The sequence below is a fragment of the Gorilla gorilla genome, chromosome 19 (genome assembly GCF_029281585.2).
Source record: "Gorilla gorilla gorilla isolate KB3781 chromosome 19, NHGRI_mGorGor1-v2.1_pri, whole genome shotgun sequence".
Lineage (NCBI taxonomy): Eukaryota > Metazoa > Chordata > Mammalia > Primates > Hominidae > Gorilla > Gorilla gorilla.
The window spans coordinates 77,298,774-77,319,563 of NC_073243.2; the positions used below are offsets into that span (position 1 = coordinate 77,298,774).

Below are 20,790 nucleotides of genomic sequence, written 5' to 3' on the forward strand. Positions count from 1 at the left end.
GGCTCGGGTGGCATAGGAGCCCACGGAGTGGAGGGAAGGCTCAGGCACGCCGGGCTGCAGGTCCCGAGCCCTGCTCGCGGGAAGGCAGCTAAGGCCCAGCGAGAAATTGAGCACAGCAGCTGTTGGCCCAGGTGCTAAGTCCCTCACTGCCCGGGGCCGGTGGGGCCTGCCGGGCGAGTGCAGGGTCCGCGGAGCCTACACCCACCCGGAACTCGTGCTGGCCCGCAAGCACCGGGCGCAGCCCCGGTTCCCGCCCGCGCCTCTCCCTCCAAACCTCCCTGAAAGCTGAGGGAGCCAGCTCCGGCCTTGGCCAGCCCAGAAAGGGGCTCCCACAGTGCAGCTGCGGGCTGAAGGGCTCCTCAAGTGCCGCCAAAGTGGGAGCCCAGGCAGAGGAGGTGCCGAGAGCGAGCGAGGGCTGTGAGGGCTGCCAGCAGGCTGTCACCTCTCAGCCTGACTCATTTTCCAACCCTTCCCTTGCCTTCTGGACAGTCCCCTGCTTCCCTAGCTCTGACAATCTCATGACCTTCTGTCTCCAGCATTGTCAGGCCCTTGGGCCAGCTCACGGCAGCCAGGACACAGAGGCATTGTGCCATTCCTAGACCAGCTGAGGGATGTGGACAGTGTGAGGGCTCAAGCATGATGATATTTCCAACAGGCCTTCTTGTACATGCAGGACAGGCCAGCGCCCGTTGCCAGCACCTAAGAGGAGCTGTGATGCAGCTCATGATCCAGTGATCGCATCCAACTGGCTGCCGGCTGCTGTCCAGGCCTCCGGGAGGACCCGCAGCCTCTGTCCGGGTCAGGGGAATCGGCGTCTTTCCCAGACCACAATGAGGGCCGGCGTTCCTGCTCAGCTGTGAATGCTGCTGTTGTTATGGCTGCTGCTTGGCTTAGGTTAAGCGGCTTGTTTGTTTTCTAACTTCAGGCTGGGAAGAGGGAGCGTTTGGATCTGGCAAGGACCTTGGTGTGCAAAGTGAAGTCCCTGATTGGAAGGACGCAGCCTGGCAGGGGCCTGCTGCGCTGCTCATGATTGGATGTGAGGTTTCTGGGGCCTCTGCAAGCTGGGAGCTAAGAGTGGTGAAGAGTCTGGGTGTGGGGGCGGGAGGACAGGGAAAAGAGGACAGTCTGGGGGTGGGGGCAGGAGGATAGTGGGAAAGCACTTTTTTTTTTTTTTTTGAGACGGAGTCTCACTCTGTTGCCCAGGCTGAAGTGCAGTGGTACGATCTCGGCTCACTGCAACCTCCGCCTCCCGGATTTAAGCAATTCTTCAGTCTTAGCCTCCCGAGTAGCTGGGACTACAGGTGTGCACCACCACGCCTGGCTAATTTCTGTATTTTTAGTAAAGACGGGGTGTCATCATATTGGCCAGGCTGGTCTAGAACTCCTGACCTCGTGATCTGCCCACCTCGGCCTCCCAAAGTGCTGGGATTATAGGCGTGAGCTACCGCGCCTGGCCGAAAAGCACTTTTTTTTTTCTGTCTCCTTCAGTGATGAAGCTTTGGGGCTGTACAGTCTCCTGTCATCCCCAGCAGGGAGCTCAGAGTCAAGCCCAAAGTGTCTGTGTGCACTAGTGGCTTCCAGAGATCAGCTTGAAGCCAGGAGTTACTTTGTTAGCAAAGTTTAGATGTAACTGGGAGGAAATTGCTCTCCAGTTCGCTGGCATATTCCCCATATGTAGTTAATGAAGGGACCGTCAGTCTCTATTCAGGAGCTGGGAGACTTGGATTCTAGTGCCAGCTCTGCCCTTATGGTCAGAAAACTTTGAAGAAGTTGCTTAAATGCTGAATTTCAGATTCCTCACCTGGAAAATGAGACATGAGAGAACTAACTCCTTCCTGCTTCCCAGGCTGAGGAGGAGCAAAAGGGATTTCATATGTCAAAGCCCTTTTTGAAATGGATCATCATTAACTGTGTCATAACTGCCCAGGATTGAATATTGTTTTTAAAGAAAATGGTAGAATGTACACCACTCCTAAATAAAATGCTTCGTAATCATGTTAGCATTTAGAATGTCAGGAACAAAACAGTGCTTGTAGGCCGGGTGCGGTGGCAATCCCAGCACTTTGGGAGGCCGTGGTGGGCGGATCACTTGAGGCCAGGAGTTCCAAGACCAGCCTGGCCAACATGGTGAAACCCCATCTCTACTAAAAATACAAAAATTAGCCAGGCGTGGTGGCCAGTGCCTGTAATCCCAGCTACTTGGGAGGCTGAGGTGGGAGAATCATTTGAACCCAAGAGGCGGAGGTTGCAGTGAGCCAAGATTGCGTCACTGCACTGTAGCCTGGGCAACAGAGTGAGACTCCATCTCAAAAAACAAACAAACAAACAAACAAACAAAAAACAATGCTTGTAGAATGTTAAAAGCTGGAAACAACCACAGGTTTGGCTGTCTTCAGCCATAGGGTGTCTTGGCTTTACATGAGCTCTTTGTGGGTAGTGATTGCATCTCTACATTTTCTCGTGTTTTTGAATCCACACTACCTGGTATGTAGGAGACGCTTCATGAGATGCTGAAGCCTCAGCACCTGTGAGGAAGGAGGCCTTGGAGAGGAAATGGGACTGGGCACTCCAGGTATGCACTGTGGCTGCGTCTTTCCCCAAACACACTCTGTCCTTCCAGTCCCTATACAGGCTGGGCCTTGGCCTAGATTGCCTTTACAATAAATGCCTTTTTTTTTTTTTTTTTTTGCATATGTTACATCCTGGATTTTATTTTATTTAATTTATTTATTTATTTTTTTTTTTGTGAAAGCAAGTTTATTAAGAAAGTAAAGGAATAGGCTGGGTGCAGTGGCTCACGCCTGTAATCCCAGCACTTTGTGAGGCCAAGGCGGGTGGATCACCTGAGATTAAGACTTCGAGACCAGCCTGACCAATATGGTGACACCTCGTCTCTACTGAAAATACAAAAATTAGCCAGGCGTGGTGGCGTGTGCCTATAATCTCAGCTACTCAGGAGGCTGCGGCAGGAGAATTGCTTGAACCCAGGAGGCGGAGGTTGCAGTGAGCCGAGATCGCACCACTGCACTCCAGCCTGGATGACAGAGCGAGACTCCGTCTCCAAATAAAAAAGAAAAAAAAAAAAGAAAGAAAGTAAAGGAATAAAGAACGGCTACTCCATAGGCAGAGCAGCCCATCCTGCTGATTCTTCCAAGTCCACCTGGAATACTGTGTCTTCAGAGAAACATTTTGGTCTGCCCGTTCCTGGGTGCCCCTGGCTCAGGGCTGCTGAGGAGATCTAGATTTTGGGGGCTGCCAAAACCTCAGTCATCAAAGTCAATGATATTTTGATGCCACATTTCAAAAAATAAAAATTAATGCCAGAAAATCTAGGTTGAACTGAATATTTACGTTTGAAATCAAGACAGAATCTGACCTCACACTTGTACAGCTCAGTTTCACTTACTTCAGTGTAATCCCAGTCCTGTTCTCAAATCCAGTTTTTATTGAAAATATTGACAGTTTGTTCATCATGCATTTTTGTACTAACTTGGATTTTGTCAAAAGCTGCATTGAAATATGAGTTGTCCTGAAGACTGAGTTTTCTGATGCTCCTGAAATTTTGTGCCCAAGGCCCTCTCAGCTCCCTTCTTGGTGCACACCACCTTAGGGGCTGGCTTGTTTATAGGGCGTCCTTCCGCTGCACCATGAACCCCCAGGCAGGGGCAGCCTCTTTTTATTTGGGTGTAATAAAGATCTGATTGGGTCTCCTTGGTCAGCCTTTGTTCTCACCTGCCTTCTATCTTGAGAGCAGAATGTAGCACTTCCATGGTTCCTACCCAGTTCAACTTCAGAAGCCTTTGGGGAAGGGTGTCTGTTTTTCTGAAGACATGGCAAGGGAGACAGAGGTGCATAACATCTTCAAAATTCTACCTTAGGCATCTTTTGATTCTCTTCCCCAAAGTTCTCCTCTTTTGCCAGCTGTCTTATCTTTTTTTCACCCTTCTCTATTTCCATAGCCTCTTTAAGACTTCCAGCATTCCAGTGCCCCCCTCAGCTTGTACACCCACTGAGCAAAACAAATGCCCCACCACTATTACTCCTTAAGATTTCCTCGAGCATTGGTGGTGATGGGAATAGTGAGAGAAAGATCCCAGTTAATCATACAGCATGTGGATGGGATGTAACATCTGCACCTAGAGGGGTTCAATCAGTGACTGATGAATGAATGAATGAGTGAGCGAATGAATTAAACAACAAAGTCTGGGTGCAGGAAAGGGGGTTTTACTATGGGAGGAGTTCTTCCACACCTTTTTTTGTTTTGAGAGATAGGGTCTCACTCTGTCCCTCAGGTTGTAGTGCAGTGGCACAATCATAGCTTACTGCAGCCTCAGACTCCTGGCTCAAGCAATTCTCCTGCTTCAGCCTCTTCAGCTGGGACTACAGGCACACACCACCACACTCAGCTAATGGTTTGTTTGTTTTGTAGAGATGGAGGTAGAGGTCTCACGCTATTGCCAGGCTGATCTCAAACTCCTGGCCTCAAGTGATCTACAAGGCTTGGCCTCCCAAAGTGTTGGGATTACGGTGTGAGCCACTGTGCCTGGCCACCTCTCCTTAATTGAGCTGAAAATACCCTTCACAAGAGACTTGAGGGGCTTTGGCAAGTTGCAATGGTTCTCTCCCTTGCTGTCTTTCGAAAAGGATACATTTCCCTAGAAACCTGTCCTTTGGCCACACAGTGAAGTCTCTTAGCCTCAACCCCTTTCTCCTCTTTACAATTTCCAACTCTAGGCTCTTCTCCCCTACAAGCACTGACCAATAGGGACAGCTTTAGGTACCCTGAATGAGCCTCCATCCTATGTTGGAGAGACAGTCATCGTTCAGTTCACCTCTCAAAGGCTTTAGTGGTTCTGCTTGTTCATCTGAAGGTTCCAGGGTCATTGCAGCCTCCTTGAATCCCAGGCCACAGAGTTCTGAGTTTCCACTGCCAGAGATTTCAGAACAGGATGGGATGTTACAATTTGATTGTGCTCATAGGGGCATAACTCGCCTGGGGGCCAGCCTGCTCTCAGCCTGAGAAAGGCCAGAGAAACTGGTCCTTTATTAAGTATAATATGGGCCTTATGCCTGTTTTCAGACCATAGAAGCATTCACTGTAGAAAGTTTAGAAAATAGGAAAGAACACAGCTGGGTATGGTGGCTCACACCTGTAATCCCAGGACTTTGGGAGGCCAAGGTGGGTGGATCACCAGAGGTCAGGAGTTTGAGACCAGCCTGGCCAACATGGTGAAACCCCGTCTCTACTAAAAATACAAAAATTAGCCAGGCATGGTGGCGGGCACCTGTAATTCCAGCTACTCAGAAGGCTGAGGCATGAGAATCGCTTGAACCCTGGAAGCAGAGGTTGCAGTCAGCTGAGATCACGCCACTGCACTCTAGCCTGGGTGACAGAGTGAGACTCCATCTCCAAATAAAAAAGAAAAAGAAAAAGAAAATCGGAAAGAACATAAAGAAGATTTAAAAATCACCTGGAATCTTGCCCCCGGAGATAACCACTTACTGTTGACATGTCCTCATGTTCTCTTTTAGACTTTCTTCTGTGTCTCTTTGCAGAAAATAGTGATTTCCAAAGTGAGGAGGAGCCTACTGCCCAATCTGTTCCTCTGGCCCTGAACCAGCAGGGCAGGGGCAGAGGACATTGGCACGAAGCCCCTCCAGCTGCTCCATGGTACCAGGAGACCTCTGAGATTACTGTGCTCAATAATACAACCTCCCTTCAAGCCAAGAAGCCACAAGACCGTTGGGTCTGGTTGGGATGCCCTGGCAGTGGCTGAGTGCCTCTGGGCTGCAGTCCAGAAAGCAAGTCTCTGCCTCCTTCCTTATTTCTTTATTATTATTATTATTATTATCATTTTTTATCATTTTTTTTGAGACGGAGTCTCTCTCTGTCACCAGGCTGGAGTGCAGTGGCGCGATCTTGGCTCACTGCAACCTTCATCTCCCAGGTTCAAGCGATTCTCCTGCCTCAGCCTCCCAAGTAGCTGGGACTACAGGTGCGTGCCACCGCACCCAGCTAATTTTTTTTGTATTTTTTAGTAGAGATGGGGTTTCACCATGTTGGCCAGGATGGTCTCGATCTCTTGACCTCATGATCCGCCCACCTCGGCCTCCCAAAGTGCTGGGATTACAGGCGTGAGCCACCGCACCCGGCCTTCTCTTTTTCAATATTGCCAGAACAGAGGCAAAACCTAATAAAATTCGTATTCACAGTGCACTCATGCAGCTCCTGCTGGGTGAGATTCAATCTAAGAAATAAGGAAGGGGCCGGGTGCGGTGGCTCACGCCTGTAATCTCAGCACTTTGGGAGGCTGAGGCAGGATCATGAGGTCAAGAGATCGAGACCATCCTGGTTAACACGGTGAAACCCCATCTCTACTAAAAAATACAATAAAAATTAGCCGGGCATGGTGGCGGGCGCCTGTAGTCCCAGCTACTCGGGAGGCTGAGGCAGGAGAATGGCGGGAACCCAGGAGGCGGAGCTTGTAGTGAGCCGAGATTGTGCCACTGCACTCCAGCCTGGGCAACAGAGCGAGACTCTGTCTCAAAAAAACAAAAAAAGAAAAAGAGAAGGCTGGGTGGAACCAGCGCTGAATGTCCGCAAAGTGCTAAATGTTTTACATACATCATTCCATTTACTCCTCATCACAATATCGTGATGTGTGTTATTATTTTCCTTATATTATAAATGAGGACGCCAAGGCCCAGGAATTAAGTAGGTGGCCCCAAGGTTACATGAGAAAGTACCTGCACAAGGAAGTACCTGCAGATTCGGGCGGCAGCCTGAGGTCATCTGCCTTCAGAGCCACCTGGTTTGTGACCCCATCCATCTTCCTGCTGTGGTTTGTGGCAGGGCTGGAATGGCAGGCAGAGGATGTGTCTTTGCCTGGAGTATTTTCTATTCCCTCAGCAGTGGAGAAGATCTGACCCTGGCCATGAACCTGCTTTGGGGTTTGGTATTGTTGTGTGTGGACAAGGCTGCTGGTTTTCCTCCATTTGTTAAACAGATATTTGTAATACGCTGCAAGCCCTGGGCTGCCATTAGGGATAGGGAGTCTAGTATTTGTGAAGACCCTGTCTTCACTGATTTTATAATCTGATAGGGAAGAAAGACACGTACCCAACCCATCCCGTTCATTGTGGTAAGTGCAGTGGTGCAGGGTACTGGGGCAGGGAAAAAGAGAAGCATCTAAATCAGAAAAATCTCAAGAAGGTGCTGGGCGAGGGGTGGGCTAAGGAATGGCTTCCCAGAGGAAGGAATTTTTGAGCTGAATGTTGAAGGCAGAGGCACGAAGCAGCACGGACTGTTCAGGAAAGTACCTGTGGTTCATTATGGCTAAAATTGAGGCTAGGAGTGAGAGGCAAAGACATGGTCTGGGGAGCTCAGAAGTGCCAGATTAGAAAGGAGGTTGAGGCCAGGCATGGTGGCTCATGCCTGTAATCCCAGCGCTTTGGGAGGCTGAAGCAGGTGGATCACTTGAGCCCAGGAGTTCGAGATCAGCCTGGGCAACATGGCAAAACCCCATCTCTAACTTATTTATTTGTTTTATTATTATTATTTTTTTGAGACAGAGTCTCATTCTGTCACCCAGACTGGAGTGTAGTGGTGTGATCTTGGCTCACTGCAATATCCACCTCCCGGGTTCAAGCAGTTCTCATGCCTCAGCCTCCCGAGTAGCTGGGATTCCAGGCGTACTACCACGCCTGGCTGGTTTTTTGTTTTTTTTTGTTTTTTTTTTTTTGGTATTTTAGTAGAGATAGGGTTTCACCATGTTGGCCAGGCTGGTCTCAAACTCCTGCGATTACAGGCATGAGCCACCGCACTTGGCCCTCTATTTTATTTAAAAAGAAAAGAAGAAAGGAGGTTGGGAGATTTAACTAAAGAGTCTGAATGCCACCCTGAAAGCTTGGGGAACCCTTGAAGAATCTTAAGGATCAGCTCTGTGAGTTAGAAGGACCACACTTTGGCTTCAAGAGTGGAGGCCAGCCTGGAGTGGGACAGATGGAGACAGGAGTCTGTTGCAGTGCACAGGTGATTTGGCTCGAATGAGAGCCAGGCAGAGGCCGTGGGAATGGACTGGGGGACACGAGATGTGAGAGAGATTGGGAGGAGGACACCATATGATGAGAAGGCAAGTTAGGCCTAGAGGGAATAGAAGAGGAAGAAAGCCAAGAAAATAATGCCTGATTTCGGGGCCAGGAGTGTATGGTGGGGCCTTTCAGGAGGCAGGAGGGAGGAGAGACAGAGGTGGAGGCTGAGGAGGAGGTGGGGTGAGGAAAGGGCTGGCCAGCAGTTGGTGGAGGATGAGCTTGGGACGCCTGTGTTAAAGAGATGGTTTCCAGTGGTTGATGAGGAGGTGGAGGTCTTTGCTTTCATCCCCTCTCCGTTTGTTCCCTTCCTATATCCCTGCTTCCTTTCTCCTCCACCCATGTCCTGCTTAGGTGGCCCCTGTCTCATCCTTGTGTGCAGTTTGTTCAGGCCAGGGTTGCCGCATTCCCTGCAAGGCCCTGCCTGCTAAGATCCCCAACATCCCGGTGAAAGAAAGTCTTATAGCCTTTCCCTTTTGCAGATACAGAAACTGAGGCATGGAAAAATGTTAAGCTGTTTGATAATAGTTTCCCGGTGAGGGAAGGGCGAAGCCATTACATGGCTGAGGAGGAAAAGGGAAGAAGGATAGGACATTTTAAGGTGACCAGCTCATCCTAGTTTGTCAGGACTGCCATGGCATTAGCATAGGAGGGTGCCACATCCCAGGAAACCTTTCAGACCTGGGTAGACCAGGAGACTTGGTGACCTTAGCTTGGGAGGGGAAAAAGAAGGGAGTTCTTCCAAATGTCAGGAGCTAGACGTCTCTGAGCCTGGGCTCCCATCTCCTGGGGGGCTGTCTTCTTCCCAGTCCCTCTGTCCATAGGACACAGTCATCAGCTGAAGGACAGGCTGCCTCTGGCTGTGCCCAAGGGGGGACAGGTGTGCTTCTAGTACTGGAGCCACTTGCCATCTGCCATCGAGTCTCCATTCTCCAGGGTTGAGCTGTTGTACAGACCCAGTGCTGAGCACACAGCGGATCCTCCATGAATATTTGTTCCATGGCTAAAACCTGAATTTTATATGGAAAGGGGGCAGGCCTGGAAAATATATATATATATATTTTTGAGACAGAGTCTCACTCTGTTACCCAGGCTGGGGTGCAGTAGCGCAGTCTCAGCCCACTGCAACCTCCACCTCCTGGGTTCAAGTGGTCCTCCCACCTCAGCCCCCTAAATAGCCGGGCTTCCATGCATGTGCCACCATGCCCAGCTAAATTTTTTGTATTTTTTGTAAAGACATGCCATGTTGCCCACGCTGGTCTTGAACTCCTGAACTCAATTGATCTACCCACCTCGGCCTCCCAAAGTGCTGGGATTACAGGTGTGAGCCACTGCGCCTGGCTGAGAAGTCCTTTTTCCTGACCTATTCAATGGGAGACGTCTAGCTATACACACAGGTGTCTTTTTGCTCACAATCCCTTCCACATCCTCAGACATGAAAGCCTTCTTCCTGTCTTATTTAGAAAACCCGCTGCCTGTTCTAATCCACTACCTCTAATCTCCCGAAGCCCCACACTGTGCATGGGGCGACCAGTCCCCGAGGCAGCTTTGATGCCACACATTTGCATCTGGGAACGCAACTCTGGTTTTCTCTCACATTCGGAAACCGTGGGGATAATGAGCAGATGTTTCTCTAATAACGAGAAGATGTGCAGGCGCCGACACATGAGAATAGTTTCCAGTCCGTAAGTTAATTAGCAAGCTGGGGAGCCCAGATAAATAGAGCTCTCTCTTTCCTTTCCTGGAATCTAAAATATCTGATCTGGAGGTTCCCTCCCTGCTTTCCCCTCCACCTCAGACATCAGGATTTGAGGGGAAACAATTAAATGCCTGATAATCTGTGTGCATGGAACTGGCTTCTAAGCAGCCACATGGCCTGTGTTCCTGAAGAAACTGCCGCTTGTAGATACACAGTCAGTTCTCAGTGATTTGCTGGCTGTCTCTCCATCCCCAACACCCCCAACCCTGGCTCATTTGTTCTTCATATTTACTTTCTCATGGGCTCATGGCAGCATTCTTGGGAGTAGAGAGGGGATGAGAGTTATGGAGTTTTATGTGCCAAGCCCTTTGTTAGTGGCATTTTTTTTCTTTGTCTCATATAATCTTTAAGCCATCCCATGAGGGAGGCATCATTGTTTTCCTTTGCTGTGCAGATGGCAAAACTAAGTCTTAGACAAGTTAAACTACTATAGCTGTTAAGCGGGGAAAGAGATTTAAAGCTGGGTTTGACATAGCAGGGCTCAAGTTCCCTACCTTAGGCCTTGGACCTGAGAGTTCAACCAGTCCGATTCTCCCTTTATTTTAAAGGTGCCCATACAATTCCCAAGGACACGCATTGATGATGATGGATCTAAGGGCAGAAGTCGGCCTTCCAGACCTCGGGTTCCACTTTGCCCACTCTGCGGTTCCTTCCCCCTACCCTGCCTTTAAAAAGTCTCCCCTACTGATCTTCTCTCTTTTCTTTGCAAAATGGTTAAGAATAGGAAAGGTTACTGTTTTCAAGCAGGTTCAACAGTCTCTAGAAGTCGGAGAGATAGCCCGAGATTATCTCGAAATTTCTTCCAGCCAGAAGACCCAGTGTTCCTTTGTAAAACATATAATACTCAGCATTTGAGACTCAGAGTCGAATGAGTGTGTTCCCTGGTTGATAGTATGTTTACTGACTATCAGTGGCTGTTGCTAACAGTCCTTTGAAACAAGAGACATGTGTTTTTAATAGAATTGCAAGTTTTATGCCTTGTTAAAAATACTGCCATGGCTGCTGGCTGGGGGAATCAGGGAGCTATGAATTCCATCTTCAGTGTGCTGGGGCAGGGGAGAGGGCCTGACTGAGGATGGCCTCTGCCCTCACATTTGCTTTCCTTCCTGTGGCCCTCCCTGTTTGCTCTTGGGAATGACCACTGGTCACCAGCTGGTCTTCTCAGCTCCACTCATACATAGAAGAGCACTGGGCTTCATGCTCTCTGAATGGGAAGAACAAAACACTTGTTTTTATTTTCAGAGAAGCTTTTGCCTTAATTGTAAAGAGCAGCCATTAGATTTTGTGGAAAGCCTGAATTACAGAGTGCTTTAGGGAAACCAACCCAAATGCCCATTGATGATAGACTGAATAAAGAAAATGTGGCAAATATACACCATAGAATACTGTGCAGCCATAAAAAAGAATGAGTTCATGCCCTTGGCAGGGACATGGATGAAGCTGGAAACCATCATTCTCAGCAAACTAACACAGGAACAGAAAACCAAACACCACATGTTCTCACTAATAAGTGGGAGTTAAACAATGAGAACACATGGACACAGGGAGGGGAACATCACACACCGGGACCTGTCGGGGGGTCGGGGGGAAGGGGAGGGAGAGCATTAGGACAAATACCTAACGCATGCGGGGCTTAAACCTAGATGACGGGTTGATGGGTGCAGCAAACCCATGGCACATGCATGCCGATGTAATAAACCTGCACGTTCTGCACATGTATCCCAGAACTTTAATTTAAAAAAGAGAAAGAAATGCGTCCCTCTGACTTAAGGGAATACTTTCTGCACGCTAGGACCTGGGGTAAAAGCCAGACCCCAAGCAGGATAACTGGTCATTCTCACATTGCCCAATGCAGCGCCTGTCCCCAAAGTGATGCCTAGAGGTCCTTATTTGACTTCAGCTTTCAACACAATATGTGTTCTTTTTTCCTGATTGTAAAAGAAATCACTGTATAAACATAAAGTAAATTTTCATAAATAATTTTACCCCCATAGATACTGCTCATTTCTTTCCTTTTTCTCTCTCTCTCTCTCCTCTCTCTCTCTCTCTTTCTCTCTCTCTCTCTCTTTCTTTCCTTTCTTCCCTTCCTTCCCTTCCTTCCCTTCCTTCCCTTCCTTCTTTCCTTCCTTTCTTTCTTTCTTGATCTTGCTGTATCACCCAGGCCGGAGTGCAGTGGCACGATCATAGATCATTGCAGCCTCAACCTTCTAGGCTCAAGCAGTCCTCCCTCCTTAGCCTCCTTGTTAGCTGGGACTACAGGAATGCACTGTCATGTCCAGCTAATTTTTGTATTTTTGGTAGAGACAGGGTTTCACCATGTTGCCTAGGCTGGTCTCAAACTATTGGGCTCAAGCGATCTGCCAACCTCAGCCTCCCAAAGTGCCAAGATTACAGACATGAGCCACTGCATCGGGCCAATACTGTTCATTTCTAAGACATTTCTTCTAAATCTTTTTTTCCTGTGTGTATGTATATATGTAAATAGAATGTCTGTAACACTGGAATCATAGTCTACATTTCATATACTGCCTTTCCCACAACAAACAGCACACTGTGTGTACCTTCTCATTTCAGTAAGGACCCTTCAAAATGTGTTTCTTTAAAATAATAAGTGCATCCATCCAGTGGACACGCCACAGTTGACTTAACTAGTGCTCTTTTCCTCAAATATTTTGACTGCAGATTTTTCCTATTGTAGAAAATACTGTAATATTCTTGCCCTTTGCTCTGAATTACATGAAATGTTTCTTTTGTTGGAACTATCATTGCCTTTTTCCCCATGCTAAATGATGAATGTGTTCTAGCAATGGAAATCAAATTCCCTTTTACATGCAGAACTCCCCTCACCTAAATTAAGAAAACTGGTATTGTTTGGCAAAGAGGGCCAGATCTTAAAAATAAAACAGAGAGTGAGAATCAAAGAGTGCACATTACTTCAGCTCTTACAGAAACCTGGATTATATTGTGCAAATTACGAATATTGGCTGGGCGCGGTGGCTCACGCTTATAATCCCAACACTTTGGAAGGCCTAGGTGGGCGGGTCATTTGAGGCCGGAAGTTCGAGACCAACCTGGCCAACGTGGTAAAACCCCGTCTCTACTAAAAATACAAAAATTAGCCAGGTGTGGTGGCATATGCCCGTAGTCCCAGCTACTTGGGAGGCTGAGGCAGGAGAATCAGTGGAACTCAGGAGGCGAAGGTTGCAGTGAGCTGAGACTGTGCCACTGCACTCCAGCCTGGGCGACAGAATGAGACTCCATCTCAAAAAATACATGTATACACACACACACACACACACACACACACACACACACACACTCACTCACTCACTCACTCCACTGGCTCTGTTCCCTCCAGAAGTTTACCGTCTACTCCCAAGGAAGCCTGATACACACACGGGAGAGAATTAGAGAATAATTTATGAAAGACAATAACAGGGTGTCAACATGCTGGATGAATTTGTACTAAGAAGATAGAAAACAAAGAGAAAATCTTTGCATTTTCTGGTGCCATTAAAGACTCCTAGAAAGAGATAGAATTTGAGGTTGGTCTTAAATATCTAGGATTTAAAAAGACAGAAAACTACCTTGTATTGAGCTCCTACAATGTGCTTGGTATTTTATACATATCATCTAATTTATTTCTTACAGTAACTCCATCTAATTATTGTTAAAGGCAATTAGACCCTTACAAAAAATATACAGTACCATAAGTTATAGATTTGTATAATAAAATAAGATTGGAAATACTGTCAAATACAATATGACTGAAATAGACACAGGACAACAAATATTTTAGAAATGGAAGAAATCAGGGCAAAGGGAAAGTATGAACAGGAAGAATAGGATAGGAAGAATGTAAACTCTATAAGAGGGGCCAGGCACAGTGGCTCACGCCTATAATCCCAGCACTTTGGGAGGCTGAGTTGGGTGGATCACCTGAGGTGAGGAGTTCAAGACCAGCCTGGCCAACATGGCGAAACCCTATCTCTATTGAAAAATACAAAATTTACCTGGGCGTGGTGGCGGGTGCCTGTAATCCCAGGTACTCAGGAGGCTGAGGCAGGGAGAACTGCTTGAACCTGGGAGGCGGAGGTTGCAGTGAGCCAAGATTACACCACTCACTGTACTTCATCCTGGGCCACAGAGCGAGATTCCATCTCAAAGTAACACCACCATCACCAAAAATCCTCTATAAGGGGAAGGATTATTTGCTGGTTTTATTCACTGATGGATCCCACACAACTGGATTAACGGCTGAACGTAGTAGGTATTCAATAAATATTTGTTGAATGAATGAATGAGGTGGCCTAGATGTTTGCTGTATGGTCCTGTGTACATTGCTAGTGGCCAGATGTAGTTTTGACTCTGAGCTTCCTTGTAGACAAAGCACATGGAGTAATAGGTTCAGCAAAGACCTCAGTTTACGAATAAGGAACAGGTTTAGCAGGCAGTGGGGACAGGTTTTGGCCAGGTTACATCTGGGAGAGATGGGGATCTATTGAAGGGGGCAGGACTGGTATGGGCAGTAGGGGCTGGTGCGCAGGGGAGGCAGAGAAGCACAGTTCAGCAGGTAGGCATGTGGTGAGTGGGGAGGAGCCTCTTGACTGGGGCCAGGAGCACAGTGAGCAGCTACCAGAGAGAGCCTGGGCAGAGTTATTTAAAAGCAAAAGCAGGCCGGATGCAGTGGCTCACACCTGTTATCCCAGCACTTTGGGAGGCTGAGGCGGGTGGATCACGAGGTCAGGAGATCGAGACCATCCTAGCCAACATGGTGAAACCCCGTCTCTATTAAAAATACAAAAATTAGCTGGGTGTGATGGCAGGCGCCTATAATCCCAGCTACTTGGGAGGCTGAGGCAGGAGAATCGCTTGAACCTGGGAGGTGGAGGTTGCAGTGAGCTGAGATCGTGCCACTGCACTGCAGCCTGGCAACAGAGCGAGATTCCATCTCAGAAAAAAAAAAAAAAGCAATCCTGTCATTTCCTTCCTAGACCTATAACCTCTGTTTTGAACTCAATTATACCTGCCCCTCCACAAATCCATGTGTTGAAGCCTTAACCCCCAGTGTGACCATGTTTGCAGGTAGGGCTTTTAAGGAGGTAATTAAAGTTAAATGAGATCTTAAGGGTGGGGCCCTCATCCAGTAAGACTGGTGTCCTTCAAGAAAACAAACACCACATGTTCTCACTCCTAGGTGGGAACTGAACAATAAGAACACCTGGACACAGGAAGGGGGATATCACTCACCGGGGCCTGTCATGGGGTGGGGGGAGGGGGGAGGGATAGCATTAGGAGATATACCTAATGTAAATGATGAGTTAATGGGTGCAGCACACCAACATGGCACATGTATACATATGTAACAAACCTGCACGTTGTGCACGTGTACCCTAGAACTTAAAGTATAATAAATAAATAAATTAGTTAATTTAAAAAATAAAAAATAAAAAAGGACTGGTGTCCTTATAAGAAGAGGTAGAGAAACCAGTGCTTGCTCTCTTTCTGCTCACGCACAGAAGAAAGGCACAGCAGGAAGTGACAAGCCAGGAGGAGCGGCCTCACCAGAAGCTAGCCCTGGCAGCACCTTTATCTCGGACTTTAAGCCTTCAGGACTATGGAGGAAGTAAATTTCTGCAACAAGTCACCCAGTCTGCAGTATTTCATTATGGCTAATATGAGTAATACAGTCTGTATAGAAAGATAGAGCCACACCCACGTGGAGCTACTGCAAAAGTGAACTTGCTTTTTTTTATCGGGGCCTCACTCTGTTGCCCAGGCTGCAGCACAGTGATGCAATCATACTTCACTGTAGCCTCAACTCCTGTGTTCAAGCGATCCTCCTGTCTCAGCCTCCTGAGTAGCTGAGACTACAGGCACCCACCACCATGACCAGGTAATTTTTGTATTATTTTTACAGACAAGAGTTTCCCTATGTTGCCCAGGCTGGTCTCGAACTCCTGGCCTCAAGTGATCCTTCCGCCTCAGCCTCTCAAAATGCTGGGATTACAAGCATGAGCCACCATGCCCAGCCAGGATGTTCAGTTTTAGAAGAGACTTGAAACAACCAATTCTGAGATGCTCCTTTTCTGTCCCAAAATATATGAGAGCTGTCTTACTCCCACCTTGATAGTAACAGCAGCTCCCGGGCCCTCATTCTCAAGAGATACATAACAATACTAGGTTGGGGGAGGCAGGAAGGGCATACCCATGTAGTTGAACCAATCAAGTCCAGTCTCTTCAATTTTGGTCTGGCGTTTTTCACTGTATCTTTTGCAGCCTATTTATCTAAGTCCCTGGCCCTTTGTGGCCCTTCCCTGCCCGCCTCTGAGCACATATATGACTCACCCACAATTATAAATTAAAATTGTACATCACAGGAATAGATGGTGGGGGGACAGCAGTGGTCACTGCATACCCCTCATTTACAGCATCTGGTCCCAACCATAAATGGCCCATGGGAAACCAGTGTCCTAGAAGAGGGGCCACGTGGCAGGAGCCTGGCCGTTTGTTTTTCTTTAGCTGTCTTCTGGGCTTAAATTATGCTTATTCTTTTTCAACTGACTTCTGTAGCCCCCAAAGCTCTTTCTTTCTTTTTTCACTTTGCATCCACTGAAGATCCTCCAAAGGTCTCAGAGTTATTTCAAGGAGAAATTGATGCTTCTGTTTTGTCCTAAGAGGAAATGCTATTTCTGAAAATCATGATTTATTTGTAAAGTTGGGCCACCATGTACATTATGCACTGACCAATTCAGGGAAGTAAAATTCACCCAGTCTACATCATGAATGGAGCCCTCTAGAATTGTGCAACACGATGGTCTGAGACTAGACTTTCACATGGTATTGGGCCAAAGTCAATTTGGGGTCACCTTCAGCTCAGAACTAACTGTGTGCTTTTCTGATAACTCATTAAGGGAAGCCCAGTATGTTGTCTTTTCTTTGCAACTTGGATCTTGATGGCCTGGGTAGTCCTCAGCAATTGTGTTTTGTTGTTTTTTTTTTAATTTTTTTAGATGGAGTCTCACTCTGTCACCCAGGCTGGCGAGCAGTGGTGTAGTCTCGGCTCACTGCAACCTCCGCCTCCCGGGTTCAAGCGATTCTTCTGCCTCAGCCTCCCGAGTAGCTGGGATTACAGGCACGCACCACCACGCCTGGCTAATTTTTGTATTTTTAGTAGAGACGGGGTTTCACCATGTTGGCCAGGCTGGTTTCGAACTGCTGTCCTCGTGATCCGCCCACCTCAGCCTTCCAAAGTGCTGGGATTACAGGCGTAAGCCACCACACCTGGCCTTCAGCAGTTATTTTTAAAGATTATAATAATAAGGCCAGTTGCTGTGGCTTAGCACTTCGGGAGGCTGAGGAGGGAGGATTGCTTGAGCTCAGGAGTTCAAGACCAGCTTGGGCAACGAAATGAGACCCCCATCTCTACAGAAAAGCAAAAAATCAGCTGGGCATGGTGGTGCATGCCTGTGATCCCAGCTACATGGAGGCTGAGGCAGGAGGATAGTTTGAGCCCAGGAGGTCAAGGCTGCAGTGAGCCTTATGGCACTGCACTGCAGCCTGGGTGACAGACTAAGACCCTGTCTCAGGAAAAAAAAATAAAATAAAAGGTGAGAGAAAAGGTGAGAGCTAGGGTTTGTCCTGGGCCAATTTTCTCTTCAGCACAACTTAAATGATAGGGAAATGTGGGTTCAAAAGAAGCACCTCCCCCACAACTCTAGGGCTTTGCCTTTACCAAGCTTCCTTCAGTATCTTTTCCAAGGCCATTAAGTCATGTCGGCTGGGTGCGGTGGCCCACGCCTGTAATCCCAACACTTTGGGAGGCCAAGGCAGGTGTGTCACCTGAGGCCAGGAGTTCAAGACCAACCTGGCCAACATGGTGAAACCCTGTCTCTACTAAAAATACAAACATTAACCTGGCATGGTGGCACACGCCTGTAATCCCAGCTACTCGGGAAGCTGAGGCAGGAAAATCGCTTGAACCTGGGAGGCAGAGGTTGCAGTGAGCCAAGATCACGCCACTGCACTTCAGCCTGGGCAACAGAGTGAGACTCCATCTCAAAAAAAAGAAAGTCACATCAACACATTTCTCTAAAAACTGGTTGAAAAGGAGCCACTTTTGGAGAGTGTGCACAGGGGAGCGGCTGCTCGCCCCTAACTCTGTTCCTATGTTGGGGAGGAGATTTGGGGCTAAATGTTGAAAAGTGAAGAACCTGTGAAGGAAGTGGCTTAGAGGTAAAAGGGAATTCAAAGAAAAATAACTGGTCCACGAAATTTGGTTTGAAAAATGCATGTAAAGAGAATGAACTACTTGAACTCCCTTTTTGGTTGCTGGACTGTATTTCTGTGATCCCAGTAGCACTCTGAGACTGTCACATGGGTGACAGTTTTGCGTATTTGACATGAATTACACTAGTGAATGATGTGGAGGTAAGTGTAAGTAAATTAGTGCAGGTTTGTGGTATTAAATAAAGTTTCGATAAATCAGCGTCATTATTAGTGCAAAATCCATGCAGAACGTGGATTTTGGAGTTGGCTGAACTTCTATCCAAATTCCAGCTCTGCAGCTTACTGGTCACCTTGAGCTTGTTTCTGGCTTCTTTGACCCCTAGTTTCCTCATCTATAAGGAATAGAGATATGGCCAGGCGTGGTGGCTTATGCCTGTAATCTCAGCACTTCGGGAGGCCGAGGCGGGTGGATCACCTCAGGTTAGGAGTTCGAGACCATCCTGGCCAACATGGTGAAACCCTGTCTCTGCTAAAAATACAAAATTAGCTGGATGTGGTGGCACATGCCTGTAATCCTAGCTACTCAGAGGCTGAGGCAGGAGAATCGCTTGAACCTGGGAGGTGGAGGTTGCAGTGAGCCGGGATCGCGCCATTGCACTCCAGCCTGGGCGATGCGCAAAACTCCGTCTTGAAAAAAAAAAAAAAGAGTAGAGATATGAGAGGCTACCTCATTAGGCTGTTATGGGAATTAAAGGAGGTAACCTATTTGCAAAGCACCTAGGACAGTGTCTGGCAGCGAGGAAGGCTTCATTTAAAATAAAAAGTACATGTTGTAAAAAGAAAAAAGACACACACAAAAAAGTACATGTTGCAACAATTTCCATTCACGCCTTGTGATAGTAACTGTTGTTTGAGGACCTCTTCCCAGCTGCCGAGTCTCTCTGGGATGCCTCCAAGCCTTAGCATTCAAGCTGGGGTCAGAGCAGCTAAAGGCATTTCTAGACACCAGGGTCCATGCCAGATGTTCATCATGGATGGATATTGGTCAAGGGATCTGGACTGCCCTTTTTCCTAAAACAAAACCAGCAAGGCTCATTCCTAATGGCTTTGCACCAGAATTTGCAGTCCAACCTAATTAAAGGGCAGAGGGTCCATGTGCACACTACTAAACCAGAACATGTACTGTGCCCTGAGCTACTGTGTGTATGTGTGACAGGGGATGGGAAGGAAAGTTAAAAACAGAGGAGAGGGTCTCTTTGCTCTTGCCTAGGGTGAGCTTTTCAGTGAACTCCTGCATAAAGACCCCAAAGCATAAGCAAGTCTATGCTTGACTGCACATGTGGCTTAAGCCAAGGGGACTTTAAAGGACACGCACAAGCTGGAGCGTGTGCAAAAGAAGCATTTCCCTGGAGCTGTCAGTGCAGAGAGGTGGAGGGAGGTAGCAGTCACTCCTGAACTGTGACTCAGGGTGGGTGTTTGCTGCAGTCTCCACCCACTTCCTCTGTGACCCTGAACTAGCCACGCCTCATCGACAAGCCTCAGTGTCCTCATCTATAAGATGAGCCAGATGGAACCTGTGAACTGTAGGGCCATGGCAAACTTCAGCAGGACAAGCCCCTCCCCGATCCACGATTGCCCGTGGCTGGAGCAGGGTGAGGTTTATCTGCAGCAGGCCTGCAGGCTTGTCTTTGTAAATCTGAACCAGTCACTGGCTGCAGCTCTCAAAGTCACCAGCCTCAGAAGGAGGGGGAGTTTGCCCTTTGTATTCCTTAAAAATAGAATAACAAATAGACAACACTTGGAACCTTTGAGTCTGGAAGTCAGTAATTAACTTGAGTTCTTGAGAAATTGTACATGTCAGCTTAAAGGAGGGAAATTGGTGGTGAGCTGAGGCCCAGGCTGTGGGTGATCAGAAGTGTGGCGTCTCGGTCCAGGATGCAGGTCCCTGATTCGGGTTGGACACGGTAAGGCCAGGGCACTTACAGGGATCAGGGTAAGAACCCAGAGCCCTGAGGAGCACTTGTAGTTGCCTTGGAGTGGGTCCCGTGAACAGATCATCCTGGTTATCTGTTGCTGCAGTAGAACCCATGCCAAACTCAGCGGCTGAAGAGAACAGTTATTTTATTGCTTATGATTATTTGGGCCAGGAATTTGGGGAGAATTTGATGGGGCAGTTCCCTGCCTCACACAGCATTGACTCGGATTCAGCTCATGTCTGGGCTGGTCGAGAAGCCCTAGGAATGTTTTGCTCTCGGGTCAGAGACCTTGGCAATGAAGAGCTGGACGACTGGGTTCAGCTGGGGCACTGGGATGGCTGGGCCTGCCTCTCTCTCTCTCTCTCTCTCCCTCTCCCTATAGTCACAGGGCCTCTCCTTTTCCATCCAGTCTCTCCAGGTGGTCTCTTGAGTGGGGTCACTAGATTTCTTACATGGCAGCTCATGGCTCCCCAGAGACAGTAAGCAAAGCTGCTAATTCTTCTAAAGGTTAGGACCCACATGGCACAGTGCATTTTTGCCATATTCCATTGGCCGAGCAGTCACAGAGGAGCTCGGATTGAAAGGAGTGGAGGAATACACTTTACCTCTCGACAGGGAAGTGACATGTGTGCACAGAAAAGCGCAGGAATTGAAGGCAGCTATCTTCAGGGGTAAAGCTGGAAAAGGATTTGGAGCCTGGGGTCGCGTTAAGGGCAATGGAGGGTAATGACGCCAGAG

At 48.0% G+C, this 20,790-nt stretch overlaps 1 protein-coding gene across 4 annotated transcripts in view; it reads left to right on the top strand.

Moving 5' to 3' along the window:
* Window positions 1-20,790, top strand: part of PDZD2 (PDZ domain containing 2) — a 472,513-nt gene that overhangs the window by 52,294 nt on the left and 399,429 nt on the right. The gene's annotated exons all lie outside the window — the stretch shown is intronic.